This window comes from Rhinopithecus bieti, unplaced genomic scaffold (assembly GCF_001698545.2).
Source record: "Rhinopithecus bieti isolate Rb0 unplaced genomic scaffold, ASM169854v2 scaffold_4598, whole genome shotgun sequence".
In the NCBI taxonomy this organism is placed as follows: Eukaryota; Metazoa; Chordata; class Mammalia; order Primates; family Cercopithecidae; genus Rhinopithecus; species Rhinopithecus bieti.
Window position 1 is genome coordinate 397,108 of NW_016804402.1, and position 21,751 is coordinate 418,858.

At 35.6% G+C, this 21,751-nt stretch overlaps 1 pseudogene; it reads right to left on the minus strand.

Moving 5' to 3' along the window:
- Positions 1-564: 564 nt before the first annotated feature.
- Positions 565-3,367, minus strand: LOC108526896 (little elongation complex subunit 2 pseudogene; annotated as a pseudogene).
- Positions 3,368-21,751: the final 18,384 nt, after the last annotated feature.

Genomic DNA, 21,751 nt, shown 5'->3' on the forward strand with positions numbered 1-21,751 from the left:
AAACGTCTTTCAAAATTGGAGTCAATCTTCTGAAACCCTTCCACTGCTTTCTTAACTAAGTTATGTAATTTTAACTTGCAGCATTCATCATTTTAAAGGAGTATATAGACACCGTCAAAATGGGTCAGAAACAAGGTTTGCAATGCTCATAATTATCTTCAACATTGGCAATATTTAACTTTTTGAGTCAGTCTCAACAGAGTCAGTCTATCAGAACAGTGTTGTTCTTGATAAAAAAGGGCAAATTATTTTCTATTCATAATTTTAGGAAAGGTTTAATGTAAAATATTTTCTTCTTTATATATTTCCCTGCCATGGTAATGTTAAAACATATCAAGATCCTCCTCGGACTTTAAGGGTGAAAAGCATAACATTCCATTTTAGTTGAAGCATTCCTTCACACAGCCAACATATTTTTTCTAGGCACTCTAAGAACTCTTCAGGATACTACAGGAAAAATGTTCCTCTTACCTACTGATCTGTTAGTCGTATTTTTCCCTCAAACTTTTCTACATTAAACATTGCTATAACTATTTTTTAATTTAATTTTCCATGGTTCAGTCCTCAAGTTATTTTTCTTTTATTTGGAAGTACTCCTTCAGTTTCAGCTTGCTGAGCAGGCAAGCAACTGCTTTTGGCTTCTATGGAAACTGGAATCCTGTGGCTGCGTATAGGCATTCTGGTTCCACCAACTTTCGTTGTGTTGTGATATCCAGTGATTTAGGTGGAAAAGTACAAGGTATTCTTCCATGATGGATATGATATGGTAATAACAGGCTGGGATCTAATGGGACCCAGGGACCTAAGAGACCGGAAGATACATCAGGAAGGCCACAACGGGTTTTATACAAATTGTATGCTGTCCTAGTAACTTTTCCATCACAGACCTTATAGATCAGGAGTGAAGAATCTTCTGCTGCATGAGATAACTAGTAGAAACTCTCCTGCAAGCTACTTAATTTCTTTAGAATGTGTTGGAGGAGGTTAAATAAATTGGAAATCCTGAATGCTGAAAGCTTTTCTTTTAATTCTTCTGAGGTAATTTATTCCAGTAGAAAAAGCTTTGAAGTAAAAGCACTGATATGCCCAACATAAAATGAGCTGCTGGAATGCAATAAACTTTCAGTCCATAAGTGACAAAGTTCACTTTCAATCAGAGTTTCAACTCCATAACAAGCTTGATACTCTACTTTAGATAGTACATAAAATGGAAATTGTCTTCTGATTTTCTTCTGTTTTTTTTTAGAACATGGTCTTGTCTCTATCCTCTGGACACTGTGGCAACATGAGAAACAACAGGTCTTGCAGGCTAAATAAATTATAAACAAACTTCCTTCTTGAGGAACTAGGTATTCCTATGTATCTTCAACATAGTCCTGAAGTTCATAGGGCAATCGTCCTTTGGGCTTCTGAAATGCAGAAGGCCAACCAGATTTCAGTCAACTAGAGCTATCTGAAGGAACAGACAATTGCTAAGAAACAGAAGACTGTTTAGAATTTTCTAAATTCATTAAGGACAATTGGGGTACTTTTCTGGAAATTGGCTTTAAGAGCTTATCCTGCATTTTAAAAATTTCTCCAACTGGATCATATGTTTTATATACTCATTTGATAAGTTCTTTTTACAAAACACATGACTCTGTAGGCCTACAAGCAGTATGTCTGGTTTCCTACAGAAGCCTGTCCTGAGGAAGAATTTGGACTAACTGGTCTAGAACTTAACTTAGAACCCACAACATCTGTCTTTCCATCACTATTATTTTTACACTCCGTATCAATGATTAAACACTCCTCATCTGTATCACAGTTGAAGAGAACTGTATCTTCAGTTTTAGCTGCTTCTGATCTAACAGTCTTTTCCTTTGAGTTGTCCAGGTTTTCCAGAACATTGGGTCTTTCACCATCAGCATGTACCATGTCTACAGTTGTATCATTTTTATTAGAAGTTTCAATTTCCTAAGAATTTTCTAACTGTAGGGCATCAGATGTTTTCAAGTCACTATCTTGCTTCAAAGACTTGTCAGAATTTGATACCTTATCACCAGATGATTCAAATCCCAGATTATCCTTATTTTTGCACTCTTCAGGGCCACCATCCATACCAGTGACCAATTGTTTCTCCTTTTGCAATTGTTTCATCAGAATCTGAGATAAACTTCTAGAATTAACAGTAATGTCTGGTGCACTTGGTGCCACAAATGTAGTTACTGCTTTGGGGGCTGCAGGAGCATCTGCCATGTTAGGTACTGTGGAAGCTCTTGCTGGAATTGGTGACTTTGATGCTTTGGTGGTGGTTACTCCAAAAGTTTCAAGTTCTGTGACGTCATCGTCAAAATCCAGATACAAGTTTTCAAGAGTCTCAATGTTTCAGCACTCATTGACTTCACGGGACTTGTCCATTTCAGACACAAACTCTTCAGGTTTGTCCATAAAGACTGCAGATACTGGAACAGATGTGTTTTGGGGTATCATAAATTTTAATGGAACTTCATGACAGATTTGATTTCTCTCTCTCATAGTTATTTTATTTCGGGGAAGTGGTGAATTAATATATATTACTTTAACTAGTTTTGAACCTGCAACAGGTATTACTTGAATCAATACTGGATGTTCTCACTGTTGTTTGTACATTTGTCCATGATTATTTAATAAGGTAAATAATGATTGACTAGTTAGAGCTAGCTGAGGGTGATGTCTTGAAACAAGCTTCTCTGCATTTGGATCTTTTCTAATATCATAATGCATAGTTTCAGCTGTTCGTTCTGGCAATTCAATGGTAGATATATCATCTTTTGAGAGCTGCAACTTTATAGGCATTGAGGGAAATACTGTTTTCACATATTTTACCTTGCCCAATGCAGGAAGAGTTTTTCTGACTTTAATTCCATCTCTATTTTGAATAGGAAGAATACCATTAAGCTGGTGACCTCGTGGAGAGTATGGAATTCTAGGTACATTTTCCACTTGTTCAATGCAAGCTCTTGAAATTTTCTCTGTGAAGAGGCAAACATCACCGGAAAGCATATTATAGTCCTGTGCACATTTCCTGGCAGAATTCTGGAAAAACTTTAGGAACCCAGTCACTTCTTCATTCACATTTTTTTTTTTTTTTTTTCATATCGGAAGAGTGCAAGAAGTCATTTGTATTTATTCCAACAGCTTTGAAATTTGCAGGGATCTTTGCATATTTAATCAACAAGTCCACATAACTCCTCTGCTCGCTGTTTGATAAAACACATAGTTCTTTTAAACTTGGGGCCATGGAATGATCTTTATAACTTTCTCAAGAGAAAAATGTCTTAAGGCCATTTTTGAGGAAAATATTCTAATTCAGTCCTGGTTCACTTATGACCATCTTGGAGCTCATCTTCCTAGATTTCTGCTTCACTCTAGCTCACAGTTCACAGCCGCCTGACTGCAAAGGCTCCAATGGAGGCAGGATCCCTCCAGAATTTACTCAACTCATGGTTTGCGGTTCTCTTGCCCAGGTGGTGGCCACACACCACACACGCTCCTCCCCGCTCCTCACATTGTCGCGCTCACCTGGGAAAGCCATATTTAAAGGACGTGGCCCAAATTATGTAATTTTTGTTGTCGTTTTGATAATGTTCATAGCTTTTTTCCTAGGAATAAATTTCATCTCCAAAGAAACCACTTATTTAGGTTATTTGTAAGAAGCAACTCCTCATCTGTTCAAGTTTTACCACGAGGATGTAGTAGTTCAGTCACATCTTCAGATTCCACTTCTAATTCTAGTTCCCTTGACATTTTTACCGGATCTGTAGTTACTTCCTCGGTTCAAGTCTTAAACTTCTCAAAGTCAACCATGGGGTTTGGAATCCTCTTTTTCTAAGCTCCTGTTAATGTTGATACTTGTCCTTCTTAAATGAATCACACAAATGTTTTTAAGCATCTAGGAAAATGAATCCTTTCCAGGAGATTTCCAATTTACTTTGCAGATTTAAGTGATTTTTCAGGTCTATCAGAGGAATCACTGTGACTGCTGTTTATGGCAGCTGTAGCCTTACAAAATATATTTATTAAATAATAAGACCTGAAAGTCAAATTATGTCTTGACTCATGGACTGCAGAATAGATGTGTTAGGAGGCACAAAAACATTAGTCTACTTGTACATCTCCACTAGAGCCCTTGGTGACCAGGTGCATTGTAAATGAAAAGTAATCGTTTGAAAAAATTCTATTCTAAGCACTATGTCTCAACAGTGGGCTTAAATATTCAGTAAACCATGCTGTAAACAGATGTGTTGTCATCCAGGCTTTGTTTCATTTATAGAACACATGCAGAGTAGATTTAGCATTGTTCTTAAGGGCCTAGGATTGTCAGAATAGTAAATGAACATTGGCTTCACATTAAAGTCATCAGCTGCATTGGCCTCTAACAAGAGTCAGACTTCCCTTTGAAGCTTTGAAGCCAGGCAGTTATTTCTCTTCCCTAGTTATGAAGGTCCTAGATGACATTCTTCTAAAACAAGGTGGTTTCTTCTACATTGAAAAGTCTATTGTTTAGCATAGCCACTTTCATCAGTTATGTTAGGTATTCAGGACAAGTTGTTATAGTTTCTCCATCAGCACTTTTTGCTTCTCTTGCAATTTTATGCTATGGACAAAGCTTTTTCCCTTAAATCTCATGAACCAACCTCTGCTAACTTCAGCCTTTTCTCCTGCAACTTTTCATCTCTCTCAGTCTTCATAGAATTGAAGAGATTTAAGGACTTGCTCTGGATTAGGTTTTGGCTTAAGGGAATGTTGTGGCTGCTTTGATCTTCTATCTGGTCCACTAAAAATTTACATCAGCAATAAGGCTGTTTTGCTTTCTTATCATCCATGTGTTTATTGGCGTAGCACTTTTAATTTCCTTCAAGAAATTTTCCTTTGCATGCATAATTTGGCTTACCGGCATTGAAAGCCTTGCTTTCACCCTATCTTCACTTATAACATGACTTCCTCACTAACCTTCATCTTTTTTAGCTTTTGATTTAAAGTAAATGATGTACAATTCTTCCTTTCACCTGAACTGTTAAGCATCTTTGTAATGTTATCAGTTAGCCTAATTTCAGTATAATTTTGTGTCAGGAAATAACAAGGGCCAAGGAGTAGGAGAGAGTTGAGAGAAGAACTGATTGGCAGAGTAATCAGAACATGCACAACGTTTATTGATTATGTTTGTCATCTTAATATGGATGTGGTTCATGGGGAACCCAAAACATTTACAATAGTAGAAAAAGATCACTGATCACAAATCAGTATAACACATATAATAATATTGAAAACATTTTAAAAATTTGCAAGAATTACTAAAATGTGAAACGGAGACATGAAGAGGGTACATGCTGTTGAAAAGTGGTGCTCATAGAATTTCTCGACACGGGATGCCACAGACCTTTAATTTGTAACAAATGCGATATTTTCAAAGCATAATAAATTGAAGTGTAATAAAATGAGGTATGCATGTACTAGGAAGAACCATTCAAGAATAGAGAATGACCCTCTCTAAAAGTAGAGGTTGATTTAATGTAGCAAATACAGTATGTTTCATCATAATGGTTGTTGAATTGACTACTAAAAGATTTTATAGATATTTAAAAATTGTAATGTGATGTAAGAGCCTTTGAAACAGTCACATAATTTCAAGTTGCTAATAAAAACATTACATTAATTCTATGAAAGTAATCATTAACATCTGAAATGTAAAGTAAAATATTTAATTTTAAGATCCTGGATCCAACAGATTTATAGAAGTTTTCACTTTTATAATGGAGACTAAGAATAGAATTTTAGTCCCTCTCTGAATTAGAGGATTTAATATTATCTGTTCTCAGAAAAATATGATACAATGAAATGGGCATATTGAAATATTCAAATAAAAGGAAGCAATCTACAATGTTAAACTCAAAAGAATTCCTAGTTCTTTTGAAAATTATGACAACATTTCTATAATTTGCTACCTGAGGAAGTGTCTGAAAATTTGAAAGGTCTTTTTGTTTTCGGTGGTGGTGTTTCTAATGGGGTACACTTTATGTAACATCTAAGAATGATATTAGCATTTTTTATTATTCCAGTAGATTTTTTTTTTTTTAATTTAGAAAGTCTAAATTTAGGCTTTCTTTGTGACTGATTTTGTAACAGACTAATTCTATTCGTGATGGTTATCAGGAAAACTCCTAAATGTCAGCATTGCTTAACGTTTTTCTTGATTTAGCCTCTCCTTTGGATACATACGATTCGTATTGATATTTAAGAGCTTCATATAAAAATGTATTGAGTGAGTTTCTTTGGCTATCTGTGGGAATCTGCTAAAAAAAAAAAAAATTGATCTTTCCTCACAGTGAACAGCCCATTTGATTTACTGTTTTTTAATATCTAGGGAGCATTGTAGCACACAAAGTGCAGAAGTAGACATGAAAGGTTAGTGATTTGCTTTTATAAGACATGCCCTCCTTAATCTGTTATACTAATGCCTTTCATAGCATCACCCTATAAGATAAGAAACTTAAAGCCATGTTTTAATAATGCAGCCTCATTGAGAATTCTAAGAAAAAACTTCAGTTGGAGTCGTAGAGTGAACACTGAGTAATGGCTGGGGTCAATAAAATCTGAAGTAATTATTTCAGAATATACTTTGGATCAACAAATTTTTGTAGCTCATGTGCCTTGCTTCCCACTATAGCTGAATAATTCAGAAGGGATTTTTGTATTCAAGTCAGGTCAATATCAACTTATATACATTCACAGATACAAAATTAATTATCATGGATTGCATTGACAGTATCATTTGTCACCAGTGACTGCTATCATAGTCATTTACATTTGGCATCACAGTTAAATAGGTTTATACCAGTCTTTTTTTGTGGCCTAAAAACATTGATCCAATGAGTCATTTAGGAAATAATAAGTATCCTATTTTGTTTATTATTTCCAATGGCACATGGCAAGCTATGATTTAGAATGGTGTAGGATTTTATTATTACAATTACCTTATAATATCACACCTTGGATAATAAAGGTGATTCAGACAATCAAATGCTTGACATTACTGTGTCTTAGAACTTTAAGAGAACTCATATATCTTAAGAGAGGCTTAGGATTAAAGCCAGGTTTCCTATGTGAGGAAATACAGTTTGCTGTAGGCATAAAGGGTGTGTGCGTATGTAAAACGGAAAGAAAAAAGAATTCAGAAACACACAAAAGAAAGATAACACAAAGAGACAGATGACTGAGGAGAGACATGTTTGAGGTTGAGTTATTGGAAATGCATTGCTCTCTGTAGAGCAGTTGAGTCCACCAAGCACAGTGCTTCTTTTAGGAAATGCCTCTGCTGCACTATCAGGAGCCCTGTGTGTTGTAGCTGTTTTTTTTAAGGAAATCAGATGGATGTGTTTTCATCTATTCATATTCACCCAGGCCTCTTTATGACCGAAGCATTTACTGATTTCCAAAATAATTAGTTGGGGTCACGGGTGCACCGAACACACTTTACCAAGGTAATAGTTACAGAATGTTGAGATAGGGCTTGGCACATAGCAAGGGCTGGATAAATGTACGTAATTAGCATTATTCACTTTGTGATGCCCTATTGCATTTAAGAAAAAACATCATTTTATAATAATAACAACAAAACCACCCTAACTTCACATCCAGTCAGCCAGTATTTATTTAGCTTGGTATTATATTGAATATATATATGTGTGTATACATATATATGATATTGATGTATGATTAATGCAATGACCTATAAGGCAGGTACTGTTACAAATAATTATAGGAACTAAATAACTATATTACTGATATGAAAAGTGAGGCACAGAGAGATTAAGTATCTTTGTCTATCGCCGAAACTATCATGAGCTTGTTTATTTAAATATAAAAAATATAGCTATTTGACTCCTTCTATGTTCTCTAATCCATATTTAATTAGCTTTCATGTACTATAACTTTATTTGAATTTTGTGGAGATGATCATATCAATCTTTACGTGACAGTTCTTTTATTTCTACCATAAATTCTGGTCATACTCTCCCAGTAAATTATTTCCATTCATTCATGTTTCTGCAGTTGCTGACAGAGTGCAGAAAAACAAAGTGTTTCTCCTAGTACACTTTCACAACATGCTTCTGATACCAGGTGTGCAGAGGTTTACTCTTAACCTTAAGCTAACAGTTCTGCAACAGATATGAGCTGGGTTTCCTCCAGTTCAGTTCAATTCAATTCTGACACTATCTACCTGGGCATAGGTTCAGATCCTACAGGTTGAGGGCTCAGCCCCAAAGACTACCCCTTACTTCTGATGTCAATCACAAGCCCCAGGTTGCTCTACCTGTGCATCTGACAGGCTGGCTGTAAATCCAGATTCCCATAGTTCCTTCCTTAGGTTCGATTAATTTGCAAGAGCAGCTCACAGAACTCAGGGAAATGCTTGTTTATTTTGACAAGTTTATTATAAAGAATATTACAGAAGGTATAGATGAAGAGATGCATACAGAAAGGTATGGAGGAAGGAGTTTGGAGATTCCGTAATTCTCCTTGTGTGCCACCCTTTAGGAACGTCCACACGTTCAGCTATCTTGAAATTCTCCAAACCCAATTCTTTTGGGTTTTCAATGGAAGCTACATTTCATAGGCATAATTTATTAAATCACTGGCCATTGGTGATCAACATATCCTTCAGCACCACCATGTCCCCTCCCTGACAGTTGGGGTGTAGGGCTGAAAGTTCCAACCGTGTAATCCCACCTTGGTTTTTCTGGTGGCTAGCTCCCATTCCAAATCTATCGAGGGATTGCCAGCCATACATCATCTCATCAGCATACAAATGACACTTATCACTTTGAAGATTCTGGAGATTTCAGAAGTTGTAAACAAGAAGATGAGGATCAAATATATATTTCACAATATCATACTAACTAGTCGTCCTAATCTCTGTTGCTCTAAGCTCTCTCTCTCACCATTAATAGATTTACCTTTGTAAAATCACACAAAAAAAGTTTTATGCATGAGCACGTTCTTCACATTATTAATGTTACTCAAGTGACTCAAGTTACCAAAGTCCCTGAGACTTGAGTGGACCTTTATTATAATGGTTCCCACTCGAGAAACTCACTTGCCCCCACCATGCTGTTGATGATACTGAGGAGGTGTATATTTCTCTTGAGCACACATATTGTTCCAATAGCCTGTTTCCTTTGCATTCTCAGTTTCCACTATGCATCTTGTCTCAAAAAGTTTATTTTTTCTTTGCCATTTTCCTGAATTTTGGATTCTACCCCTGTTTTCTCTTTATCTTAAAGTACCACTTCTCTAAAATATATTGCTTAATATACTATTTGAAAAACATTTTAGTTCATATTTGGATGCAAAGAAGAGAAATACATATTACAGTTAGTACTGGCAATAAGTTAATTTGTAACAGTAGACATCACTGTGCAAAAAATTGTCAGGTGTGTCCTACCATGTGGGCGGCACCTCAGGGCCCTTAGCCTCTTGCTATAATTTTGAAATTCTCCTTCATATTATTTCTTCTCCTCTTCAGATTATCTCCCTTTTATGAAAGAATACTGAAAATATCAAATTCTTTCTACTCTTTTAAACCAAGCATTTGTTTTTATTTATTTGACCTAGAGTGGGAATGAGCAATCTGCAGTTTAGCTCAGGTGACAACAAAGCAGAACTGTCTTGAGCTTGGTGTCCCTGCTTCATTATCAAAGCCCCCTGTTTCTCTCTCAAAAGGGTATTGGATTGGAAGATGCATTATATAGTCATCCTAACAAGTATTCCTGGTGATTCTAGCACAGTTGACTCATGAAATAAACTGCTATGTTTGTCCTAATTGAGTAAGGAGAACACCAAACCATCACCTTTCCTCCTTGAGTAAGGCCTTGTGTGGCTATCTTATGAAATAGAAAAATGGTATCAAATAAAATATAAATATGGAACTAAATGTTCACAATATGTTCTCTCTCTTACTAATATTTTGCTTCTTTACTTGCATTTCACTCTTTCACTCCTCTGTAAGCCCTGATGTCTGCAAAGGGCTTTACAAATTGGAAAGCCATTACTAGCACCAAAGGGCATTCAGTTGAGAGAGTATGGATAAGATCTAAACCCCAGCCAGGTGAAACTGCCATGTTCACTGTCTCCGAGTGTGTGGAACACAGATGTTCAGAGATAATTTTCATGACCATAAACGGGCACTTAAATTTCAAATGATCTCTAAATATGTGTTAACACCGTAAAGTATGTGTTAACAAGGAATGACTTTATGTTGCCCCTTTCTTCTCCAATTTGTTAACTGGTTGAAAAAATTGAAAATTTAAAAACTAAAAGTAATTTGAAAGTTTCTAAGATTAATCTTCCTTCAAGGGATTCAAAGAAAGAAAATACACACATATGGGAAGTATAGGACACATTTTAATCAAATAGCTTGCTATGGATTTTCATATTGAATTACAAAGTTAATATATTTCCAGGAAACCTAAATTGACCTATGAAAATGGTGATAAACCTTGAAGAATAATGCTGATGTTCATAGGACTGCTTTAATGATGTGTGCAACGAGGAAAAAAAAAGGAACCATCAGTTTTAAGTAGTATTATCATCAGCCTCTGCAGCATCTATACATCTGTTTTTTGTTTTTTTTTATGAAAGTGTTTTTGTGATTTGTCTCAGCGATAAATTGTAATAAAATTCTCTTGTTTTATAAGCTTAGGTAAAATGTTCACTGTGAAGAATGTATACTTAAATAATAGTTAAGGAAGTGCTGATTGGAAAAATATTTCATACCACTCCTAAATACTAATTTTCCATACACGATTTCACAAACATAGGGCTGCTCTTTATATAGATGTAATATAGTTCTGGAGCGTGTAGTTGCATACATAGTAAATACCCAGGGGATAAGGTCACAATTTACTGTCTTGCTTTTCTTTTAGAGTTCATTTCAATGCTTAGGATGACACTGATTTGCTGCCTTGTGCCTGGCCTGTATCTATCTTCAGCTGCTGATCTATGGGTTAATAACACCCAGGGGAAATCTGGCCTGTGTTGAATTTGTTTAGTCTTTTTATTCTCACATCTATTGAAAATCATTATTGGCATTTTCAATTTGTTTATTAGGCAAAACCTTTCATGTCAACCAGCAAGTTTAGGCAGAATATCTTATGTAAATCATCTCTACAGCCATACCTTATATAGCATGACCATGGCAAAACACATTTTTTTGTAGACAACAAAGCACAGGCATTTGTCATATTAATAGTTTCTATAATGGTTGTAGCATAAATCCTATTGTTTGTATTTAAATAAGAAATAAATATATTTTCAGAAGTCATGGTAGGACTGATTTCGTAGTATTCATGAGACATAGAAATATTATGGAGAAAGAATAGATGTTTGAACCAAAACATGCAATTCAAATTCTGAAGTCTTGAAACTATATTTTAGTATTATTATTACACTTTAAGTTTTGGGGTATATGTGCAGAATGTGTAGGTTTGTTACATAGGTATAAACGTGCTATGGTGGTTTGCTGCACCCATCAACCTGTCATCTACATTAGGTGTTTCTCCTAATGTTATCCCTCCCATAGCTCCCCCGACAGGCCCCAGTGTGTGATGTTACCCTCCCTGTGTTCATGTGTTCTTACTGCTCAACTCCCACTTATGAGTGAGAACATGCAGTGTTTGGTTTTCTGTTCCTGTGTTAGTTTTCTGAGAATGATGGTTTCCAGCCTCATCCATGTCCCCGCAAAGACGTGAACTCATCCTTTTTTATAGCTACACAGTATTCTATGGTGTATATGAGCCACATTTTCTTTATCCTATCTATCATTGATGGGCATTTGGGTTGGTTCCAAGTCTTTGCTATTGTGAACAGGACACAGGAGTTAAGAAGAAATTACTTAGGCAGATAGTAAGTGTATGGAAATCAAGTCCTCACTATGGCTTTTCTGAAAAGCAGACCCAAATCATTACCTAACAAAGAGCAACCTGCAAAGTTGATCTGTAAACATAGACAAGCAAGTGGGGAGACTGAATGGGTAAATGCTAGCAGGAACTAGGAAATAGATATGTTCAAGATGGCAGCTCCATCTTCCCCTCTCTGCCAGCCAGGTATACAGTAAGAAGCAGACAAGATGGCACCCATCAACTGGAAAGCCCATTTGTATAGTAAGATTGGGGAGATGACCAGCCTTCCCTGTGCACTATGTAAAGGACATACCTGATCAAGCCAGTCTACAAGCCCTACGTAAATTAGACACTGCCTCCTCAAACTGGATTATAAAATCCAGCGAGTTTGCCTCCTTTCTGCTGGGAAACTGCTTTCTCTATAGAGAAAGCTGTTTCTCTTTCTATTCTCTTCTGCCTATTAAACCTCCACTCCTAGACTCCTTGCGTGTGTCTGTGTCCTAAATTTTCTTTGCATGTGACAGTGAACCCCAGAGTATATACCAAAACAGTGTGATATGGTTTGTTGTGTCTCTACCCCAATCTCATTTTGAGTTATAATCCCCATAATCACCACGTGGGGAGGACAGGACCGGGGGAGGCAATTGGATTATAGGGGTGGTTTCCAGCATGCAGTTCTCATGATAGTGAGTGATTCTCATGAGTTCTGATGGTTTCATAAGCATCTGGCATTTCCCCTGCTTGTACTCACTGCTGCCCTGTGAAGAAGTTGCCTGCTTCTCCTTTGTCTTCGCCATGACTGTAATTATCCTGAGAACTCCTCAGCCATGTGGAACTGTTATTCAATTAAACCTCTTTCCTTTATAAATTGCCCAGTCTCAGCTATTTCTTCATAGCAGTGTGAGAATGGACTAATACAGACTATTGCATTGCTTTTTTTCTTTTCTCAGGGTACAACACATAATTTCACATTTTCACTCTCAAGTAATCATCGTTCCTGTTTCATCAAATAAAGTGACATCATTCAAAGAGAACTGTCTTAGATTCACAGGAACCCACCTATCAGCCTACGACAATCAATAGTCATACTTCTTCCTTCTAATCCATTTCTAAAGATGAAACTTATCTGATTCTATCTAAGGAAACACTCTTTTGTTGTGCACTTGATTCTCTTACCTATCTTTTTTTCTACTATTTCAAATTTATTTCTCCCCTGTATCTTTACATTAGTATACAAAGTTATTATTATTGAATATCCAATGTAACTACAAATCTTGTTTGCTTTACTTTTAAAATATACCCAGAATACAAGTAATTCTTACCATCTCTACTGCTACCACTGCATCCAAGTCACAGTCAATTCTTGCCTTGAAATATTCTCTTGCCTCTTTGGATTTTTTGCATGTTTGCTTGATTTTTTGTTTATTTATGACAGATCAAATGTCATGTTCCTTTTAGAATTGAAGTATATTTGGGTCACTCTTTGGCACAAAATCTTCCCTATCTGAAAACAATCCAAACTTCTCGTGATGGTCTTGAAGATCATGCTCTCTGACTCACCTCATCTCACTCTCTTTCACTGTCCCTGATTCTTGTCCACGCCGGCCTTCAAGCTGCTATTTACTTCAATATGCCTGACACATGCTATGCCTCAAAACATTTGCAAAGTTTCTTCCTTCTGTATGATATCCTTTTAAATATGCTTATGACTTACTTTCTCATCTGTTTCATGTCTTTTCTCAATTATCACCTTCTCCATAAGGCCTGCCCTGACTACTCTATTAAAAGTTTAACTCCCCCCATCAGTAGCAATATTCCTTTTCCTTCTCTATATTCTGTAATACTTATAACCTAAACATATAATTTACTTATTTATCTTGTTTTTGTTTAATTTCCACTAAACTGGATAGAAGGTTCATACAAGCTAAATTTTTTGTTGATTTTGTTCATATATGGTTAGAATCTATATTAGCTCTGTACTATTAGATTATTAGTAATAACAATAAGTATTTATTGAATAATCAAATGAATAAAATCTGCCACCCATGTCAGACTCTTCTATGACACTTTAAAGACAAGGTATTGTCAACTCTTTTGGGTTCCCTTTTTAAAATAACTTTATATTCAGTATCTTACCTTAAAATCCATAGTTGACTTCTTGGATTCTTGTGGTTGTCTCGTAATACATTTCTTGTTCTCTAGTAATATCTCCTTTCAATCTGTTATTTTCTTATCCACAGAGCGATATTTTAAAAAGATAATTTCATTACATTTTCACTTTGCTTATAATCAATTATTATTGCTTTGTGATTATTGCCCACTGAATGCAATATAAGTCCCTTAGTTCAGCAGATCAGGTTTTTGTATTTCTGTCCTTCTACTGCCATAGCTTCCTCTCTTCCCAGGCTTGAGTCTTCACACTGACAGCTGGTAGTAATTGCTGTAAGCTGCAATTGTCTTCTGAACACTGAGATGTACCATCTGTGATGATACAGACTGTTTGCCTTATAAATTATTGCATAACTAGTATCTGGAGTATAAGTCATCGATAAATATTTGTTGGAAAGTTAAAAATGAATATACTACTTCTCTGCATGTATCATATTTTCTAGCCTCCATGGTTTAGTATATTCTATTGCCTTTACCTGAGATTCCATCCTTCTACTTTCTTTATCTGGATAGTGTCTTTTAAATTTCAGATCACTTGCCAATCTCTCTCCAAGTATTTTCTTATCCTAAATATGTTCACTATTTTTTATTTATCTTTCCGTGGCATCTATTATGTCTTTCTATGCACTGATACTAAAACCTCAATAATGCTCACCACAATATCTATGCTACTAACAATTTACTTACTTGTCTGTCTTATTCATTGGGCTCTGAGGAACTGAGTTTCTTGAGTGAAGCAATTATGTCTTCTTTATCACAACGTGGAGCATAATGCTTGGTACATTACCTATATAATGAGTCTAGGATGAAGTAAATAGTATTAAATTATATCATGTGTAAACAATAGTCATGAACAGTGTCAGTTCTATCGTTGAATCCAACTCTCTCTGGACATAGAGGACCAGAGATATTCTGTGACTTGCCCAAGTCATTAAGTAAGTCAGCAGCATAGGAGAAAATTGGTCCCAGATTATCTGAACCCAATGCCATTAATGGCAAGGAGGATGTTTTCTCTACAACTTGCACAACAAGAAGGCAGCCACACATCTCCTCCTTTAGGGAGCCCATGACACAAATGAAGGTCAAATAAGGATTGTTCCCAATGAGAGCAAGGTAATGCTACATAGCCTCTTCTAGCCTCAACATAGCCATCCAATTTTCCCCCGCAGATGGAAGTAAGGATTTTGTGTGTTTCTGTTTTTAAAAGCGTTGGTCTATTTCTTTTCATGACAAGCAGTTGGGATCTAAGTTCAAGGAGCTGGATATGGGACAATCTGTTTGATCTCACTAGCAAATGTAGCCAATCTACCTCATTTATCTGAATCTAGGAATATGCGGGAGACATAAAGATGATATTAAAACTTAAGTTTTTGTGATTCAAGAGAACTCAGACTTTTAGAATGGAAGAATCAGGTCAGAATCCTATAGGGGAATGCTTAGTAATCCAACAGACATGGACAACACGTATTTGAAATTGAGGACTTAGAAAACCCTAACTCAACCTAAAGATGATCCAAGGAATCAGCCTAAAGAGCAAGTATGAGAGGCAGTCAGTCCTATAGGAAATCTAGTATAGTCATGAATAAAAATCAAAGATAGGGAGTGCTTTGGATGTGGTCCAGAAATAAATGTGTAGCTTTAAGAAAAAATTGACACTTTCAACTCATCACTTCATTAAATATTTATGTAACAGTATGTAAAAGGAATTATGTTAGTACTGAAAAAAATGACTAGTAGAACTTACTCCCTTAGTTAATTTATAGTTTAGTTAGACATGTTAAACAATTGGCCTTTTAACAAATCATAGAGGATAATACAATATGAACATTAAATGATAGAAAGAAGGACACTGTAAGCTAAAGGAACTGTTCTAAAAGAATTCTGGGTGCAGAAATTCAGGGCTTATAGAGTGAATACCAGGTGGTTCATTACAATGATCAAAGACTATGGAAAAGGTCATAAACAGATGAGATAAGTTTTGAAGTCATGTGGGTAAATCCATGCTAATTGTTATGTTTCATCACATTAACTGAATTTTTCCCATAAATTCAGTGAAGGAGGAGGTCCAGATATTCTCTGTCTCAACATGGCATTGGTGCAGGGGAAAACTTCCTTGTTTTTTTGTATCTATTGATATTAGCGAAGGTGTTGTGAATGAGTAGTGGCACCCTCCAAAATATATATCCACATCCTAATCCCCAGAACCTCAGAAACATAACTTATATGGCAAAAGAGCATATTACTTTGTAGGGAAAAATATGTGATTAAGTTAAGACTTTGAGAAGCATAGTTTAGCTTGGATTATCGATGGGGATATAAAAGTAGTTACTAGTGTCCTTTTAAGAAGTAGGCAGTAGAAGATAAGAGGAGTACATAGAGGAGGATACAGGCATGCAATGGAAAAGGTGATATAAAAGAGAGCAGAGGCCGGGTGGGGTGGCTCACGCCTGTAATCCCAGCACTCTGGGAGGCTGAGGCGGGTAGATGATGAGGTCAGGAGTTCAAGACTAGCCTGGCCAACTCGGTGAAACCCCGTCTCTACCAAAAGTACAAAAATTGACTGGGTGTGGTAGCGGTTGCCTGTAATCCCAGCTCCCGGGGAGGCTGAGGCAGTAGAATGGCTTGAACCCGGGAGGCAGGTGTTAAAGTGAGCCGAGATTGTGCCATTGCACTCCAGCCTGGGTGATAGAGCAAGACTCCGTCAAAAAAAAAAAAAAAAAAAAAAGGGGGGGGGGGAGGGAGAGAGCAGAAAGAGATAAAGTCAAAGTCAAGGGATGCTGACAGCCACAAAAAACAGAGACAAGGAAAAAAACAAACTCCCTTAGAGCCTCCACAGCGAATTTAGCTTCCATGCTTGTACTCTGATTTCAGACTACTGACTTCTAGAACTGTGAGAGAATAAATTTCTGTTGTTTTCAGCCACTGAATTTGTGCCAACTTCTTACAGCAGCCTTAAAAAACTAATATATAAGGAAAATGGTAATTTTTCTCTCTTAAATATGTCATTTTGCTAAATGTTGTATGAATATTTCTTGGCAAAGCATTAATATTCATCAGGATCTCCACTGGGCAAGAATATTACATAAAATTTGAAAGAGAAATGAAAAGAACTACTATGATTGCAAAGGATAATAGTCGATGATTTTATTATAATTTAGACATCATCTATCATTTGAAATTATTGAAAATGTCTACCAACTTCTTCGTCATTGATTTTTTTCTTACAAATTTATTTCTGTGTAGCCACTTTATAGAATTAGGGTGAAATCCTACCCAAAATGAGGTTTGGATGTCAAGAATGATGGCACCACACACACACCAAAAGCGTATTAAAGAGTTTATTGCTTACCTATTACGGCTTTCCAGGGAGAACCTGGCAGGCCTTCCAAGCAGGTCCAAAGGTGGCTTGAGAGAGCTAAATAAGGTTACTAGCTTCAGGGTTTTTATGATGATTAAGGGGTGGGTCCATGGTAAGGATTCCATGTGTGACAGGAGCTTGTGTTCTTTGAACTTCTTGCCATCACCAAAGCAGGAAGGGGCATTCCTGTCAGATTTCCCACATGTCAGAGAGGCAGAAGGGGAAGAGGGAGGGCCGAGGCTCAAAATTTGCCAGCAGGAAATCATCAAAAATAGAGTCAGACTACTACATAAAATAGTCTGTCTCCATAAAATTAATTATTAAATATAGTAAAGGTTGATTGAGAAATTTTCTCTATTCCTTCATCTATTGTAGCTGCCTCTCCCCTCCCACCCCAGTTCTTCCTCTTTCGTACATTTCTTCTATTTTCCTGTGGCTATGAACTAAGTCATCCGCAACAACCACCGGCATTCTAATTGAGTAATTGAGGCTGAAGGAGATCTTGACTTTGCTTATAAATGACTAGCACTGCCTCATCAGAATCAGGGGATCTTTGGTTTCCTCATGTTTACACATTAATGTTTACACTTATGCTGATGCACTTAACAAAAACACAAGTAATCTGGTAATCTGTAATTATTTGGCAGACTAAAGCTTTCTGTCCTATCATGAAAGTAAGTATTGCCAGGAGGCATAAATATGTACCTGACCAAGTGAGAGGTCTCTAGGGTGCAGGATTCCAATTTTATATAATGATGCTCAGTCACTATCTGATGCCACTCTATGTTTTATCAGCCTCAGAAGATACCTTAGCCACTTTGCTATCTTCTCTAATAGCCATCCTATCAGACAGATGATTGTATCACTAGCAAAGTAGGAATGAAGGAAATGATTCTGTAGTCCTCAAAGATTCTGAAATTTCCTGATATAGAATAAACTAGGCAGTAAGTTTATATTGCTCACTGTAATGATGCTAAAAGTAAGAGTTTCTAGTACAACTCTGTCAGGAGAAACGAGTTAAATAGATTGTTTATGGAGTAGTTTCTGTGATTACATGATGTGCATATCAAAGTGGGTTTATGCATTGCATTTTATATCACCATTCTTGTTTCAGTAAAAACATTTTATTAACCTAAAAGCAAAAAAACTGACATTTTAATGTCCAACATCAGAGTTAAATGACATTTATAATAATAACCAGTAAATCTATAAAATTCTTCAGTACACTAACATAATTAAATTAAAGGTAACAGCAACAATGTAATACTGAAAGCCTGCATGTTTCATCCAGTTAGAGGCAAGAATACTTTCTAATTTTAGGAATTGAACCGAAGATAGTAAATATACACATTTAAGTAAATATAGGTTATTTCTTTTAAAACATTTGCTTTTATATTTTAAAAGTATTTTAAATATTACTATTCGGAAAAAAAGGAATGGCCATTGATAACACAATTTTTTAAAATTATTCATATAGGTGCTTTTTTTTATACTTTAAGTTCTAGGGTACATGTTCACAATGTGCAGGTTTGTTACATATGTATGCATGTGCCATGTTGGTGTGCTGCACCCATTAACTCATCATTTACATTAGGTGTATCATACTTCTTTAAGTTTTGCATTTTTTCTTTCAGTAGTTGTTACTCTGCCTATGTATAACCTAAATATATTAAATAGAAAAACTTCCATTATGTTTTTCTTTTAATCTTATTTACATATATGTATATTTACATATATACACATACATATGTATCTGCATATATGTACATGTAAATACCTATATAGTTATTTTATTTTACAGAATTCATATTCTCGTTTTCCTGATTCTTAAAGTTTATTTTATGGAAACCTTTTCCTCCACAGAAGGAAACTTAGAAGAGATTAATAACAAAAATCCACAGTGAATATTCAGAAAGCTATATAATTACATGTAACTGAGGGAAAGAAATTTGATAAATAAGACTGAAGATATTGGCCAATGAATGCACAGGCATTAAGAGTTATACATAAATATTATCATTCCAAGCAGGTGCAGGCATTCAGAAGATAACATTTAGATATAATTCGGCATAGTCTGTGGTATACACACAGTAGCCCCACTCTCTTACTTCTTACTGATAATATCTTAAGTGATAATGTAAATTAAGTACTGGAATGTTTGATTATATTTTGTTTCAGCACAGATATATTATGTAATATGGAAAAACGTTTATGTCAAACATTCTGTATTTGCACAGCTTTTGAGTTTTAGAGCTAGAAACAAATTAGCAATCCATGTTTGTTAAGAGGCTAATGCACAAAAAGATGTAGTCACTTGATCAATATCACAAATTTATTAGGTGGCACAGCTAGGACTTGAAATCTTGTGTTTTGATTTCACTGTTATTTCAGAGACTGAGAACTATTTATTTAGACATGTTTAAATTCTGTGATGTTATATTGCATTCATCAAGAAAATAAATCAAGGCCAAAATATTGTTTACAAAGAAGTAAACATTTTCAGAAGATAACTGAGATACATTAGATGATAGAATGTCTCATTGGTGGTTAATATGCAATATGAATGATCACATACAGAACTTAGTTCAATGTGCTCAATATTATTCAAATTATTTAATTTGATTTTTTCAACATATGTGCTACATGTTCACTTTCTTCCTGATCTTGTATAAATCAAGCAGAAATGTGGATTAGAAACTGGATAATAAATAAAGGAGGAAAGAAGTTTCAAAAGGGATGAAGGGAAGTAAGGCAAAATGAAAGGGAGTGAGGGAGGGAGGGAGTGAGTGAGGGAGGGAGGGAGGGAGGGAGGAAGGAAGGAAGGAAGGAAGGAAGGAAGGAAGGAAGGAATAGAGGGAGGGAGAGAGGCAGGGAAAGAAGAAAGAAAGGAAAGAAAGAAAGAAAGAAGACAGGGAAGAAAGGAGGAAAAGAGAAAGAGAGGAAGGAAGAGAGAAGTTGTCTATCTGTAAATATTTAACAATCATTTCTACAGGTGTGAAAACCTGATTTCTAGTGTTTTCCATTTTATTTGGTGTAAATGCTCCCATCCATAGCTGATTTCCAGTTACAAAAATAACATTACTGAGCAGTTTGGAAAAGATGTTCACAACTGGTTCTTGTAAGAAGCTGTGTAAAGTCTTCAGTATAGGTCTAAAAAAAGTCAAGAATAAAAGAAGTAAGGGAAAGAGGAAGGAGAGAAGAAAAGTGAGGGAAGAAAAGAAGAAAAAAGTTTTATTGGCATTCATTCGTTTGTTAATGATTCTCCTTTCTTAGCCAAAGTTTCAATTCCTTCTTACTAGGACTATTATACTTAGTCATCTCTCAAGTGGCCTTTGGTAGTCTCCTCTTTCCCTATGACTGCTAGATTAATTTTCTTAAGGGAAAACTCAAATCTAGCTTTTATTAATCTTGTGGTCACAGAGTCCTTCAAAAATATGTGGAAATCCTGAGCCCCGTCTCCAGAAAAACATTCACATGTATGCAGGTGCACATACAAATTTAAACAAAAATTAGGACAGTTCACAAAAGCTCATAACTCACAGATTGAGAGACTTCTATTTTACTCCTTTGATAAAAATTTGTAATGGCTTGGGCATCTACTAGTGTTTATGACAATTTCGTGTATAAGCCACATTTTCAACTACTCAAGTCAAAATCGCTTATTTCAGCATTCAACATCCTCTACCTTTAAGTCTAACTTTTTTCTGCCAGTCTTATCTGCAACTGCATAAGCTTCTATAATAATTAAAAAGTAAGATTCAGAAAGAATGTTCCTCTGTCTCATTGCAGCCTTACTATCTTTAACCTGAAAGTTTCTCAGTGGTTAGAGTGCTTGACACATAGCAGTACCCTGTATATATTTGCTGTATAACAAGATAAATAAATATATTGGTAAATAATAAAGCTGTATCACAGACTTCTTTATACTGTGTATTGAATTTTCAAATCTACTTCAAATTCATTTTGGGTTAGAACATGAATGTAAACTCTGCAATCTTTCAGCTAATTACCGGAACAATTTATTTTATTTCTTTTGACTTCTGTTTTCTCATGTATAAACTGAAGATAATTTTCCAGTGGATTATTTTAATAATTAAAAGAAATAAAAATGAAAAGACATCTTTCAAATTGTAAATGTAGAACTTACAGTTTATCATGTCTGTGTTCTTTACTATTAGCGGCCCACATCCCCAATATGTTTTTATTGTGAGTTTGGTTTGGTTTGGGCGCCCGTACTTAAAAAAATACATTGTGCCAACACTAAGAATTGGAATGTTTTCAATAAAAATTTCCATTCCCGCTT